Here is a 16,820-nt window from a genome sequence, read left to right on the forward strand (position 1 = left end):
TTTCAACTGCTTTTCAAAAATTGTCAAAACTGTATGCTAATGCTAGAAGTTTTGAGGGCAAAAAACAGGTTCCCTTTAAATTACTGACATGTGTCCCTTTAAATCAATGAGTCTTTCATGTAATGCATGGATATACTGAGCCCTCAATATAACATATACTTCTTGTAGTCAGTCTACACTTTGATAATTGAGGATGTTGATCTTTCCTCTATTCACTCATTAGGGAACCCTAACCCCAATCACCTCCTAGATTCACAGTCCGAGTACTGACCACAATGTCCAAACTGGCCAAATTCAACAGCCAATGAGACTGTGGAATTAAAGTCATGAGACCCATTGACAGTCCAGAAATTGCGATCAGTACTCCGACGGTAAATGTAGGAAGTGTGAAACCAGCCTAATATGATGTTTTAAAATAGTTTTTCTAAGTCAGACGCCCACATTGAATATTGTTTTTCTCAATCAGCTGGCTGCAGCATATAGGCAAATAATCAATAGGTAAAGTCTCCATTTAACTAATTAATTTCTAATGAAAGTTATTCAATAGCACAAGAAATCTAATCAGAGGAAATATGCCTTTTAATTTGTCACTAAAGCTGTAATTAACCAATTATTTGTTATTAATTGTAATTAGCAAACTGTAAAAAATAATTAGCAGAAAAACAAAATTGCGTTTCACGGCTGTATGCAGAAAAGAATGTGAAACAACATGAAAAGTAAGACTCCTGAAATTGTGCCCTTATGTCATTGTACCAAAGAAAAGCAACCCTACAATATAACCAACCATCTGTTTATCCTTTTGTTGGCAGTTCTATTTAAATACAGCTGCCAGATTCATATTTAGAAGGACCTGGCAGGAGCAGAGGTGTCATGTCTCATTTTGCAGCTGCTCTATCTTAAAATTCATTGTAGAAAAACTCACCAATGTCAAAATGTCAGAAGTGCAAAATTGGTCAAGGTACCAGCAAAAGTGACCAATTCATTGCAATGCAAGTGTATTAATGACTCAGTATATTATATTTGTCACATAGATTTTAATGCAGGTCCAATTCAAAATTTTGAATAAGAAACACATTCATCCAATCACTCAGTCCATGAAAATGATGATCACGGAGTCTCTACGCAAAGCCTCCTATATTATAGTCTACTTCTATGATAGCTGAAGGCCCAGGCAAATAAAAAGGACAATATCTAGAAAGCCTTAAAGGGGATTTCCAATGAACAAAAGTTCATTTTACTCATTAGATCTTTGAATAATAATAATTTCCACAATTGGATGTGTTTAAATAAAATGTTCCTGTGCTGAGATAATCTTATAAATGTGCTCCTGCTATGTGCTGTGTAATGGCTGTGTCTGACCGTGCAGGAACATGGTCGGATCATACCACATCTCCTGGGCAGGGAAAAGCAAAAGGGTATACAAATGTTACAGCATGGGATCACAGCTGATTCTTTCTGTGAGGTAACACATTTCACTGACTGTTTTTAAACAATGTTTTACTTCAAATAAAGAATCATCTGTGATCCCCTGCTGTAATGTCTGTATACTCTTTTGCTTCCTTCCCTGCCCAGGAGATGTGGTATGATCAGACCATGTTCCTGTACGGTCAGACAGCCATTACACAGTACACAGCAGGGGCACATTTATAAGATTATCTCAGCACAGGGACATTTTATTTAAATACATTCAATTGTGGAAGTTATTATTATTCCAAGATCTATTGATTAAAATGAACTTTTGTTTGTGGGTAAACCCCTTTAAGTATCATCCATGCTTTGAATTCCCGTTTTTACTCTCAGCTGTGGCCTCTAAATTAAATCCATAATATATAACATGCCTTTGGCTGATCTCCTTATTTTTCACAGTAATAGGATATTTGCATTTCTCCATACACACTTGCCGAAACTACCTTCAGATTGTACTGTATATGCACCTGTCATGAATCCATTAAGGAGGACCTGTAACCTAGTTAAAAGTGACTAGTTTTTCATCTAATTTTATTCATACTTCTAAATGTTTCAAGAGGTGTGGGTCTTTTTTATTTAGGGTGCCCAGTATGCCAATTTTTATGGTCTTTACTAGTGATGAGCGAACGTGCTCGGATAAGGGGTTAACCGAGTATGCTCGGGTGTTATCTGAGTATGTTCAACGTGATTGTATATTATGTTTGAGTCCCTGCATCTGCATGATTTGTGGCTTTTAGACAGCCTTAACACATGTGAGGATTCCCTTACAAACAGGCAATCCCTGCATGTGTTGAGGCTGTCTAACAGCCGCAAATCATGCAGTCGCAGGGGCTCGAACATAATGTATGAGCATGCTGAGGATACTCGGTTAGCACCAGAGTATGCTTGGTTAACCTCTTATTTCAGCATGTTTGCTCATTACTAGTCTTTACCAAGGGTACTTTGCTTAAAGGGAATGTCAACAGATTTTTGTTATGTAATCTGAGAGCAGCATGATGAAGGAGCAGAGACCCTGATTCCACTGATGAGTCACTTACTAGTCTGCTTGGAGTAGTTTGGATTGAATCCATGTTTTCTCTATTGTAGATACAGCAGTGGTCAGAATATCCCACCAACACCACTGAGTGGTAGCTTCCTGTACACACTGTGCGATGTCAGCAAGCTGCCAATCAGTCTTGGGAAAAAATCACAGTCTCAGTGAGCACTGCCAGTGAAGAATAGATCTGAAATAGCTTGGAAAAAAACTGGTGTTTAATCAGTGGATCTGGCTCCTTCGACAGGTACATGATGCTGAGGGAGCGAGGTCAGGTGAGAAGAATTTTTATGTGTGTGTAAATAGCAACAGAATGTGGGACATTGTTACAAGTACGAGATGGGGACTTTACTATATGATGGCAACCAGGATGAGGACATTACTATAAGATGGGGACCAGGGTGGGAACATTACTACAAGATGGGACCAGTATAGAGACATTATTACAAGATGGGGACCATCATTACAGGACAAGGGACATTATTACAGGATGAAGGACATTATTACAAGACGGGGGACCATTACTTCAGGTTGAGGGACATTGTTTCAGCACAGGGGACATTATTACAGGAAGAAACCATTACTACAGGGCAAGGGACATTATTAAAGAATTAGGGACATTTTTACAGGATGAAGAACATTATTACAGGACAGGGGACATTAATACAAGATTGAGGTCATTATTAGAGGACAGGGGACATTATTACAGGATTGGGTACATTATTACAGGACAGGGGATATTATTACAGGATTGGGGACATTATTACAGGACGGCGGCCAGAATTACTATTAGGGGCTAATTGGAAAACAATAATACTGTATGGGGCCGATTGAGAGACAAAAAAAGGAAAACATTTTTTAAAAATTATTCAGAATAAAGTATGAAAAAATAACAGAAAAAGATTTTGCCACTAAAATATGATATGACAAAATTAACAGAGCAAACACTACTGTGATAAATGTGGCAAAGCTTCTGACAGTTTTAAGCAGTTTATTAACACATGACAGAAGCACTGCACATTTGTAGACTGTACCTCCAAGGGCTCTGGTACTGGTGTCTTTACTTGTCCAATGGAAAAAATACATACACACAAGGCTCAGGTTTGTAGCAGGGTTAGCAGAAATAGATGTTGTCCGAATGAGTGTTTGGACACATTTTTTTTTGTATCTTGATACTGTTTTCATTCTCAGGTTTAAATGTTTTATAGTTTTAATTCTGAAAATGTGTCATCGATCCTACATTTTGTTTTTGTTCTTATCTTGGACGAATACCTGTTTTTGTGCACATGGCACAGAGGTAGAGATGAGCAAACCTTTCAATGTTCGGCTTGGTTTACGATCTTCGAATTTGCAATATTCGACGAATAATTCATTGAACATATCCGAACCCGATTGGATTCAATGGGAGGCAAAACCAAACGCATACACAACACCTTCAAACGGGCCCAAAAGCTGCCAAAACAGATCAAATTAGGGGCAGACACAACCAAAGTGGCATATATTTCACTAGAGTAGAAATAGTATAATTAGGACCAACACCTCTTCCACTACAGCCAACCCAGCAAATGGAGATCCAAACAGGAGTGTTCACATTTCCAGTAATTAGTGGCAGACACCACCGAAGTGGCATCAATTTCAGTAGAGTAGAAATAGTATAATTAGGACCGACACCTCTTCCACTACAGTCAACCCAGCAGATGGAGACCCAACCAGGAGTGTTCATATTTCCCTAAATTAGGGGCTGGCACCACCAAAGTGGCATCAATTTTAGTAGAGTAGAAATAGTATAATTAGGACCGACACCTCTTTCACTACAGCCAACCAAGCATATGGAGACCCAACCAGGAGTGTTCAAATTTCCAAAAATTAGTGTTAACATTAGAGATGAGCGGTGTTCGACTAGAACTGTTCGCCAATCTCAAATTCGAGCTGTTTTGGGCGGTGTTCGAGTTGTTCGACGAACCCGAACGATTTGCAAAAAATTCGGCTGTTCGAGGTTATGTTCGATAACTGTTCGTGCACCAAAAGCGTGTCCTGCATGTCTGGCGCTATTTAGAGCACCAATCATGCAGGGATTGTCTGCCACTCACTGTAATGCCACAGCCATGGTGGTTGTGGCATTACAGTGATTGCCCAAATCGATGGGAACAGTGCCAACAGTGAAACATGAAAAGCCGGCAATTCAGCAGCGGCATACACCTGTACCCGACAATTTAGAACCGAAAGAATAGAGCTTCACACATAGATTAGATAGATATAAACATGTCAGCCACATATATACGAAGTACAGTGAAAGTGCTGCTTACTGTACTTGTCATTTAGCCTAAAGGATTTATCAAAAAAAATAATAGTGTTTTCATGCACCGTCTCTTTAAAAAAGCCGGCCGGCAATTCAGCAGCGGTACCCGACAATTTATAACAGACAGAATAGAGCTTCACACATAGATTAGATAGATAGAAATATGTCAGCCACATATATACGAAGTACAGTGACAGTGTTGCTTACTGTACTTGTCATTTAGCGTAAAGGATTTATCAAAAAAAATAATAGTGTTTTCATGCACCGTCTCTTTAAAAAAGCCGGCCGGCAATTCAGCATCTGTACCCGACAATTTATAACAGACAGAATAGAGCTTCACACATAGATTAGATAGATAGAAACATGTCAGTCACATATATATGAAGTACAGTGATAGTGTTGGTTACTGTACTTGTCATTTAGTATTAAAATAAAGGATTTATTATTAAAAAAATTGGCGTGGGGTTCCCCTTAATTTTAGGCTCTAGCGGAGGTTAAGCAGACGGCTGGGGCAGATGTTTGAAGCCTGGGAAGGGGGTAATACCCACGGAGCTTCCCAGGCTACTAATATCAGCCCCCAGCTGAATACATAGCCTTTACTAGCTATTAAAATGGGGGACCCCCCAAAAAAAATGACGTTGGGTCCCCCCTAATTTAATAGCTAGCAAAGGCTAGGCAGACAGCTGGGGGCTGATATTAATAGCCCAGGAAGGGAGCCATGAATATTGGCCCCCTCCCAGGCTAGAAACACCAGCCGTCAGCCGCCCCAGAAATGGCGCATTCATAGGATGCGCTAATTCTGGCACTTAGCCTCGCTCTTCCACGCTGCCCTGGTGCGGTGGCAGGGGGTAATAGGGTTGGGGTTGATGTCAGCTTATAATGCCAGCTGACATCAAGCCCAGGTTAGTAATGGAGAGGCGTCTATAAGACACCCCCATTACTAACCCCATAGTCAAAGTTAAAAAAACACAAACACCCAGAATAAAGTCCTTTAATTGAAATAAAGACACAATCCTTTATTGTTCTAAATTAAACCATACTTACCGTCACGCCCATTCCAGCTGAAGCCAACGATCTCCTGCAATAAAAGAAAAATAATAAAGCAACCTCATCCTTACCTTTCCATGGTTCCCACGACAGCTTCAGCTCTGCTACATCGAGATGACAGGCTGGACCGCAGCAGAACGCTGCCATCCAGCCTCTCATCCCGCAGACACTGAGAAGCGCAGGCTTGCTTGCGCTGCTCAGCGTCTCTCTGTGACGACATCCAGATGAGCCGAGTTCATGTCCAATGAACTCGGCTCACCTCATGCACGTCACTGACAGCGTGGGAAAATTCTCACGCTGAAGCGGTGAGTGCAGGAGAATTCTCCCACGTTGTCAGTGACTTGCATAAGGTGAGCTCATGTCCAATGAACTCAGCTCACCTCCTGCACGTCACTGACAGCGTGGGAGAATTCTCCTGCACTCAGCGCTTCAGCGTGAGAATTCTCCCACGCTGAAGCGCTGAGTGCAGGAGAATTTTCCCACGCTGTCAGTGACGTGCATAAGGTGAGCTCATGTCCAATGAACTCAGCTCACCTCCTGCACGTCACTGACAGCGTGGGAGAATTCTCCTGCACTCAGCGCTTCAGTGTGAGAATTCTCCCACGCTGAAGCGCTGAGTGCAGGAGAATTTTCCCACGCTGTCCGTGACGTGCATGAGGTGAGCCAAGTTTATTGGACATTAACTCGGCTCATCTGGATGACCTCACAGAGAGACACTGTGGAGCGCAAGCAAGCCTGCGCTTCTCAGTGTCTGCGGGATGACAGGCTGGATGGCAGCGTTCTGCTGCGGTCCAGCCTGTCATCTCGATGTAGCAGAGCTGAAGCTGTCATGGGAACCATGGAAAGGTAAGGATGATGTTGCTTTATTATTTTTCTTTTATTTCAGGAGATCGTTGGCTTCAGCTGGAATGGGCGTGATGGTAAGTATGGTTTAATTTAGAACAATAAAGAATTGTGTGTTTATTTCAATTAAAGGACTTTTTTCTGGGTGTTGTGTTTTTTTTAAATACTTTACTAGAAATTCATGGTGGTCATGTCTAATATTGGCGTGACCCCATGAATTTCGGGCTTAGGGCCAGCTGATAATGCCAAGCTGGCCCTAACCCCTTTATTACCCAGTGAGCCACCGCATCAGGGCCCTGGATGAGTTGGGTACAGCGCCAGAAGATGGCGCTTCTATGAACGCGCCATTTTCCGGGGTGGCTGCGGACTGCAATTTGCAGCGGGGGTGGCCCAGAAAGCTTGGGCCTCCCTGCGCTGCGGATTCCAGCCCCCAGCTGCCTAGTTGTACCTGGCTGGACACAAAAACAGGGCGAAGCCCCACGTCAATTTTCTTTAAATTATTTCATGAAATAATTAAGAAAAAAAGGGCTTCCCTATATTGTTGTGTCCGGCCCGGTACAAATAGGCAGCTGGTGGTTGGGGGCAGCCCGTTCCTGCCTGCTGTACCTGGCTGGACACAAATATAGTGCGAAGCCCCACGTCAATTTTTTTTAAATTATTTCATGAATTTCCTGAAATAATTTAAAAAAATTGAAGTGGGGCTTCGCACTATATTTGTGTCCAGCCAGGTACAGCAGGCAGGATCGGGCTGCCCCCAACCACCAGCTGCCTATTTGTACCTGGCCGGACACAACAATATAGGGAAGGCCTTTTTTTCATGAATTTCATGAAATAATTAAAAAAAAAGTACGTGGGGCTTCGCCCTATTTTTGTGTCCGGCCAGGTACAACTAGGCAGCTGGGGGCTGGAATCTGCAGCGCAGGGAGGCCCAAGCTTTCTGGCCCCCCCCCCGCTACAAATTGCAGTCCGCAGCCACCCCGGAAAATGGCGCGTTCATAGAAGCGCCATCTTCTGGCGCTGTACCCAACTCATCCAGGGCCCTGGTGCGGTGGCTCACTGGGTAATAAAGGGGTTAGGGCCAGCTTGGTATTATCAGCTGGCCCCAAGCCCAAAATTCATGGGGTCACGCCAGTATTAGACATGACCGCCATGAATTTCTAGTAAAGTATTTAAAAAAAACACAACACCCAGAATAAAGTCCTTTAATTGAAATAAAGACACAATTCTTTATTGTTCTAAATTAAACCATACTTACCATCACACCCATTCCAGCTGAAGCCAACGATCTCCTGCAATAAAAGAAAAATAATAAACCAACCTCATCCTTACCTTTCCATGGTTCCCACGACAGCTTCAGCACTGCTACATCGAGATGACTGGCTGGACCGCAGCAGAACGCTGCCATCCAGTCTGTCATCCCGCAGACACTGAGAAGCGCAGGCATGCTTGCGCTCCTCACTGTCTCGCTGTGACGGCATCCAGATGAGCCGAGGTCATGTCCAATGAACTCGGCTCACCTCATGCACGTCACTGACAGCGTGGGAAAATTCTCACGCTGAAGTGCTGAGTGCAGGAGAATTCTCCCACGCTGTCAGTGATGTGCATGAGGTGAGCTCATGTCCAATGAACTCAGCTCACCTCCTGCACGTCACTGACAGCGTGGGAAAATTCTCCTGCAATCAGCGCTTCAGCGTGAGAATTTTCCCACGCTGTCAGTGACGTGCATGAGGTGAGCCGAGTTCATTGGACATGAACTCGGCTCATCTGGATGTCGTCACAGAGAGACGCTGAGCAGCGCAAGCAAGCCTGCGCTTCTCAGTGTCTGCGGGATGACAGGCTGGATGGCAGCGTTCTGCTGCGGTCCAGCCTGTCATCTCGATGTAGCAGAGCTGAAGCTGTCGTGGGAACCATGGAAAGGTAAGGATGAGGTTGCTTTATTATTTTTCTTTTATTGCAGGAGATCGTTGGCTTCAGCTGGAATGGGCGTGATGGTAAGTATGGTTTAATTTAGAACAATAAAGGATTGTGTCTTTATTTCAATTAAAGGACTTTATTCTGGGTGTTTGTGTTTTTTTTAACTTTGACTATGGGGTTAGTAATGGGGGTGTCTTATAGACGCCTCTCCATTACTAACCTGGGCTTGATGTCAGCTGGCATTATAAGCTGACATCAACCCCAACCCTATTACCCCCTGCCACCGCACCAAGGCAGCGTGGAAGAGCGAGGCTAGGTGCCAGAATTGGCGCATCCTATGAATGCGCCATTTCTGGGGCGGCTGACGGCTGGTGTTTCTAGCCTGGGAGGGGGCCAATATTCATGGCTCCCTTCCTGGGCTATTAATATCAGCCCCCAGCTGTCTGCCTAGCCTTTGCTAGCTATTAAATTAGGGGGGACCCCACGTCATTTTTTTTGGGGGGTCCCCCATATTAATAGCTAGTAAAGGCTATGTATTCAGCTGGGGGCTGATATTAGTAGCCTGGGAAGCTCCGTGGGTATTACCCCCTTCCCAGGCTTCAAACATCTGCCCCAGCCGTCTGCTTAACCTCCGCTAGAGCCTAAAATTAAGGGGAACCCCACGCCAATTTTTTTAATAATAAATCCTTTATTTTAATACTAAATGACAAGTACAGTAACCAACACTATCACTGTACTTCATATATATGTGACTGACATGTTTCTATCTATCTAATCTATGTGTGATGCTCTATCTTTCTGTTCTAAATTGTCGGGTACCGCTGCTGAATTGCCGGCCGGCTTTTTTAAAGAGACAGTGCATGAAAACACTATTATTTTTTTAAATAAATCCTTTACACTAAATGACAAGTACAGTAAGCAACACTATCACTGTACTTATTATATATGTGACTGACATGTTTCTATCTATCTAATCTATGTGTGAAGCTCTATTCTTTCTGTTCTAAATTGTCGGGTACAGATGCTGAATTGCCGGCCGGCTTTTTTAAAGAGACGGTGCATGAAAACACTAATATTTTTTTTAATAAATCCTTTACACTAAATGACAAGTGCAGTAACCAACACTGTCACTGTGCTTCTTATATGTGTGACTGACATGTTTCTATCTATCTAATCTATGTGTGATGCTCTATTCCTTCTTGTCTAAATTGTCGGGTACCGGTGTATGCCGCTGCTGAATTTGCCGGCCGGCTTTTTTAAAGAGAGTGTCTTCTGAGCAGTTTGTCAGCTTTTGGACACCTTTGCAGGTGTTTTCTATGTGTTTCTATGTGTTTTTGTTTGCCTGCCATTGGTTTTAACGGTGTTCGACGGTGTTCTAAGGTGTTCGACGAACAGTTCGACGAACAGTTCCTCGAACATCCCGGTGTTCGACGAACCGAACCGAACCCGAACACTACGGTGGTGGCTCAACACTAGTTAACATCTGCAGCAGCAGCTGAAACAGCAGGCACAGAAGTCACGATAAAGATATCTCAGACTGCAATTACGCGAGATCAATGCAGCACACTAAAAACTATAACATTGCCTAGTCTGTACAGTCTGCGATTGGGGTGCAAAAGTCCTTAGAGATCCATGACTTGTTCATCTTGATGAAAGTTAGGCAGTCTACACTTCAGGGTACAGCCGGCTGCGCTTATCCGTCAGGACACCACCAGCAGCGCTGAAGACACGTTCTGAGAGAACGCTGGCTGCCTGGTATGATAAAACCTCCAATGCATGACAGGTGGGCTCAGGCCACTCATCCATTTTTGAAGACCAAAATGTAAAGCCCTCCCTGATGGTATTGATATTGAGCTCTAGATACTCCTGCACCATCCTCTACAGTCCACCACGTGTCAGACTTGTACTCTGTTTTGCTGGTGCACGAGCTGGTGTAAATAATATGTGAAAAGACTCACACAAATTGCTTCTGCCACTTACACCGCTGCTGCTGCTAATATTTTAGTGTTGATGAATTCATGTGTCGGAGGTTGAAAGTCTAAAGCTGCGATGCACACTGTGTGCCTCACTGCTGTCTTTGGGAAACCCTCTCTTAAGGTTGTGTAAAAGCTTGTTTCGATACTACAGCATTCGCGGGTCCCTTTCCATGGCGGGAAGCATCTGGAAAAATGTACTCTTATAAGGTGCATCTAACAGAGTGGCAACCCAGTAGTAAGCACTAGTTCGAATCCTAACTATACGGGGATCATGTTGCAGATAGTGTAGCAAGAAGGCACTCATATGTCGGGCTCTTCCATGAGGTTCAAGCCCATGCTGTGTTGGTGGCTGGGTAACACTGATGCTTGTTTCCTCCGTCCCCTCCCGCCAACCACAAACAACAGAGAGGAGATGATTATCTTCTTCACCTCCTGACTGTTGCTCACCCATCACATCTTTCTCCTCAATTTGTTTCTCGGCTCATGCACCTTCACGAACAGTTTGTCTGGATCACCTCGATCGCAGTAATCCACCCTCCCTTGGCACCTGCCTGTGTAACGACAGTCTGGAACTTTGATACATTCTTTTCCCTTCCACATCCTCATCTTCCTCTGGGACTACCACCTCCTCCTGCAGGCTATTCAAAGTCTGCTTAAGCATGTAGATGACCAGAATAGTGATGCTGATGACGGCATCGTCAGCGCTAACCATCTTAGTAGCCATTTCAAAACTGTGCAGAAGGGTGCAGAGGTCCTTAATCTGTGCCTACTCCGTAAATGTCATATGTCCCACGTCCGTACTGCCCAGGTCATACGTCATGACATACTGCGTCAGGGCTTGTTGCTGATGGCACAGTCGCTGCAACATGTGCAGAGTGGTATTCCACCATGTCGGCACATCGCATATCAACTTGGCATGGACAAAGACCTCTGTATCGATGCAAGTCAATGAAATGAGGGGTTAAGGAACATTCTTTCCAGGGTAATAACTTGCATATAAGGCAAAATAAATAACCAAAACCAAAAATGCTTCTCCGCACCTTGGCCTGTGTTCACACGTAGCGCTTTTGATGCGTTTCTGCACTTTTGCATTGCTTTCAACGTTGAAAAATACATTCATCGGTAAATGTAATTCCAACATTTTACTACCTTATCTGGCCATGTGGTGTGTGAGACATGATCCGACACATCCTGTTTCATTTATGAAAGAGGGACTCTGAGAGTAACAAAGCCTATTTTTACAAGGCCATCAGGTGGTCCTTACTATTGTTAGAGGGCCAGCAGTCGTCCCTCACTATTGTTAGAGGGCCATCAGCCGGATATGCTTTGTTGTTCCCATTATTAAGGAGTTGGTTTCCTATACTGTTATTGCATATGCAGTGACTGCAAGGGCTGGCAAAAATTTGGACGCACTCCAATACCCCTTTGAAGAGGCGTCGAGGAGGGCCTCATTAAAAAAAGTTCCCATTATAAAAGAGTGGGTCTCCTATACTGTTATTGCGTATGCAGCAAGTTCAAGAGCTACCAAAAATTTGGACACACTCCAATACCCCTTTGAAGAGACGTCAAGGATAGAGATAAGCGAATGTTTCAATATTCGGTTCGGATTACGATTGTCGAATCTGCAATATTCGCTGATTTATATGTCAAATATTCGCCGAACTTTACAGAACGCCATAGGATTCAATGGGGGGCAAAAAAATGCATATAGAACACCTTCAAACGGGCCCTAAAGCTGTCAAAACATATCAAATTAGGGATAGACACAAGGAAAGTGCTATCAATTGACCCAGAGTGCAAGTACTATAATTATTGTTACAGCAACATTTATTCTGTGGCGCTTTACATGTGAAAAGGGTTAACCGACTGGTACAAGAGGAGAGAGGACCCTGCCCGCGAGTGCGCACAAACAATCTACAAGGGACGGGTGAGGATACAGTAGGTCAGGGCACAGCTAGTCGTGCAGTGGTATGCTGGAGCGAGGGTTACCGAGGATTATATGCTTGTCAGAAGAAGTGGGTCTTCACCTTCCTTTTCAAGGTTTCCAAGGTTGGTGTCAATCTGATGTGTCGGGGTACAGCGTTACACAGTAGGTGAGATGCAATTGTGATAAGAAGAGATAAGAGGGAAGTAGAGAAGGAGATCTTGGAAGGATGGGTGATTGCGTCCAGGTAACTAGTACAGGGAGACTAGGTCACACATGTATGAAGGAGACAGGTTTTCGATGGCTTGGTATGCAAAGGATAGGCTTTTCAACTGGAGTCTCTGGGCAACAGGGAGCCAGCACAGGGATTGACAGAGGGGAGAAGGAGGAAACAATCTTTTACGTGACCACAACTGCGGGACCGAGGGCTGGCTGCAGTGCTGAGAGAGGGCGGAGTATGGTGAACCAGACAAACTACTGGACCGTGAGTAAGGTGCAGGCGGAGATGTTACGGTGGATTGAGAAACATGTGGTGTGCTCGGTGAAACAAACACAGCAGGCATGTCCACTTCCATTAGAGCTGAAGGGCTGAGCAGGTATACAACCGGGGGTTCTGTGGTCAGAGACCTGCATGAAAAACTTGGCACGGTAATAGAGGAGCAGGAAGAAGTAGCAGATGCGTTTGATGGGGCCGCTGATTGTCGTTTATTGAAAACCAATCTGGGGTTTATCATGTTTGTGTACCCCTGTGTGTAGAACAATATCTGCACCAAAAAAATGAATTTCACTACAGTATAACTATTATAATGGAGACCAAAACCTCTTCCACTACAGGCAACCTAGCAAATGGAGACCCAACCAGGAGTGATCACATTAAAAAAATTAGGGCCTGACACCACCGAAGTGGCATCATTTTTGTAGATTAGAAGTAGTATAATGGGGTCAGACACCTCTTCCACTATAGCAAACCCAGTAGATGGAGACTCAATCAGAATTCTCCACATTTACAAAAATTAATGGCAGACACCAGCAAAGTGGCATCAATTTCACTACAGTAGAAATAGTAGAATTAGGAACGACACCTCTTCCACTACAGCCAACCGAGCAGATGGAGACTCAATCAGGAGTGCACCATCCTCTCCAGTCGTTCACCATGTGTTAGACTTGTACTCTGTTGTGCTGGTGCACAAGCTGGTCTGAAAAATGTGTGAAAGGACTCACAGAAATTGCTTCTGCCACTTACACTACTGCTGCTGCTAATATTTTGGCGTTGACGAATTGACTTGCCAGAGGTTGGAAGTGTAGAGCTGCGATGCACTCTGTGTACCTCACTGCTGGATTGGGGAAAACCTATCTTAAGGTTGCGTAAAAGCATGTTTCGATACTACAGCAATCGCGGGTCCCTTTCAGGGCATGAAGCATCTGGCAAAATTTACTCTTATAACATGGATATAACAGAGTGACAACCCAGTAGTCAGCACTATTTTGAATCATAACTATACAGGGATCATGTTGCAGATAGTGCAGCAAGAAGGCACTCATATGTCAGGCTCTTCCATTAGGTTGAAGCCGATGCTGTGTTGGTGGCTGAGTAATTCTGATGCTTGTTTCCTCTGTCCCCTCCTGCCAAACATGAACAGAGTGGGGATGATTATCCTCTTCATGTTCTGACTGTTGCTCGCCCATCACCTCTTCCTCTTCCATTTATTCCTCGCCTCTTGCACCTTCATTAACAGTTTTTCTGGTATCACCAACCCCCCTCGATTACAGTGAACCACCCTCCCTTGGCACCCTGAGATGAGACTGGAAGAATTATCTGCTATCCAACCAACAACCTTTTCACACTGGTCTGGCTTCAAGAGTGGTGTTTCGAGGCCCCCTAGAAATTGGGACAGGAAGGTAGTTCGACATGATGTGGATGTTTGTTGTGATCCCTCAGCAGGCACAGTTTCATCTTGCCCATGGCCTTGGCCTCTATGTGCACCATCAGCATCATGTCCACTTCCCCGTCCTTACTACGCGCCTTTCCCATTTTAACTGGAGTGTAATATTTGGTGTGCTCCAAAAAATGTGACGATTATTACAGCAGTGATATGGGATCATATCTGATGACCAGTTTTAGGCAGTGGCATTAGAGATATGGTATTGATCAGCGACTAAGTGTGAATAGGTTGAACAACACACAATTGGCAGACTTTAACTGGAGTGTAATATTTGGCACGCTCCAAAAATGGCACGATTATTAGTAATATCGTATCACGTCTTATGATGGACAAGTTTCTCTGCTTCCACAATACAGCAATGCGAATAAAATAAAAAAAATCTGGCTATATTCTGCTAACAAGCAAATGGAGCAGTAAAATGGTGTACTGTATTGCTTTTTAAGCAAATAATCAGGATTAAGAGCAAAAAAAAAATTAGCCCTGATATCTAGGGCTATGGATATCTGTAACAGCAGCAGAACAGACAGAACATGCAATGGACCCTATTCTGCTCATACACTCTCCACAAACTCTGCCTGCCTAACTTCTGCTATCACCAGGATTAATAATATATGCAGCTGGATTAGTCCTTAGAAGGACAGTTAGTTCAGATGTGTATATATAGCTATGGAATTCCTAATACCTCACTAAAAAAACTCTAATTCTCTCCCTAGCTCAGCAGCAGCTCTCTCTACTCTGCCTGTCTGAAGGGTAGACTGTGACGAGCATAGGGTCCCGATGACGCTATGCGACCAGCCAATCACTGTAATGCCACAACCAACATGGTTGTGGCATTACATTGAGTGGCAGGCGATCCCCGCATGTTTATTCACTGTTAAAACAGTGCCAAACATGCGGGGACTTGAGCTCCCGCCCGATCATCCCGGAAGTACTCGCCGAGCATCTCGAGCAGTGAGCTGTTCGGAAGAGTACAGAGCAGGAGCGAGCATGTTCACTCATCACTACTAAGGTTATATTCACAAGTGGATGAATTGTTGCAACATATTTGAAATGGAATATTAGTTCAGTGCATCTGAATGATGTTTCTACAACATCTGGAAACCCCTGTCAGAGGATGCCTAGTATTGAGAAGTACAGTACAAAAAGATTATTAAATCCATAATTGCCAAGAAACAAAGAACAATCTAAAAATAATATCCTGACACTTTATAGTTCATTATTATATTATTTTTACAATAAATGTTCATGAACTTCTCTCATTACCATCATGGATTATGTTCTTAAAGCAGTTATACTGTAACTAGTTTGTTGAATCTATTTTCAAATACTGTAGATCCCAATATATCTTGATGAATTATGTTGACTTATATTGGGGTATGTCAGATTTTTAATAGGGTTCAGTGCTTTTCAGGACTAGAATTGTGCTGCTGGTAGAAGAAAGCCAGAAACCCTGACGGAACAATAAATAATGCCAATGTAAACAAACCCTTAATTTCTGTGATTTAAGTCTCATATTGTTTTATATGCATTTATTTGAGTACCCTGGCTGGTTCTTTTGAAGACTAAAATTGTTAATTACTTTAGATTTTTCCTTCTATTGATTTCAAATGTTAAAATGAGTAAGTCAAAAAACGTTACATTTTGCGTGATGAGAGAAGTGCCAAAAAGATGTAATATAAATGCAGAAAAAGGCAGTGACATTTAAACAGAAAATGGCAACTGTAGGATATGTCATTCATTCTCTCTCTCTAAAACACAGGGGAAAATGAAAATAATTGATGAGTCTTGCTAAACATTCATTTTAGCTTATTCCTTAAAGCTTTCTTTAGAAGTTACAAAGAAAAGGCAGTGAAATAAGAAGGAAGGCGTTTGAAACGCAATCAATAACAGATTAACCCAGACATTCCTATGCTAGATCAACACATTAACCTTTGAAAACCTGCCTCTCACCCATTTTCTAGCATCTGTAACAATTCTTCATAACTAAAATATTAGCAGCCTGAATTATCATGAAGATATTTGTAGATATGAACATGCTGGATTAGAAACTAGTATCCTAACCCCAATCATGTACTAATTTTCAGATATATCAATGAATAGTTTTAATATAGCCTGATATTTAAGCTGTTTTGTAGTTTCTTGAACATTACGTGGCCATGACCTTATGAAAGAATAGTGTGTAGGTCCCATTTTCCTGGCATGACGGCAAAGATCTAAAATCTGAAACTTCTTTTTTTCTATTTATTAAAAGATTTTTTAAAAGATAAGCAAATAATGGGACCCCTCACCCCAACCTCAGTTGCCATCATTCCATGAGTTATCTTCCATGGTAATCCATAGCAGTGAGAGATTATTGGTCACATTTCTGGTGCTG

The sequence above is a fragment of the Phyllobates terribilis genome, unplaced genomic scaffold (genome assembly GCF_046119375.1).
Source record: "Phyllobates terribilis strain yellow unplaced genomic scaffold, ASM4611937v1 Scaffold_2__4_contigs__length_985480577, whole genome shotgun sequence".
NCBI lineage: Eukaryota > Metazoa > Chordata > Amphibia > Anura > Dendrobatidae > Phyllobates > Phyllobates terribilis.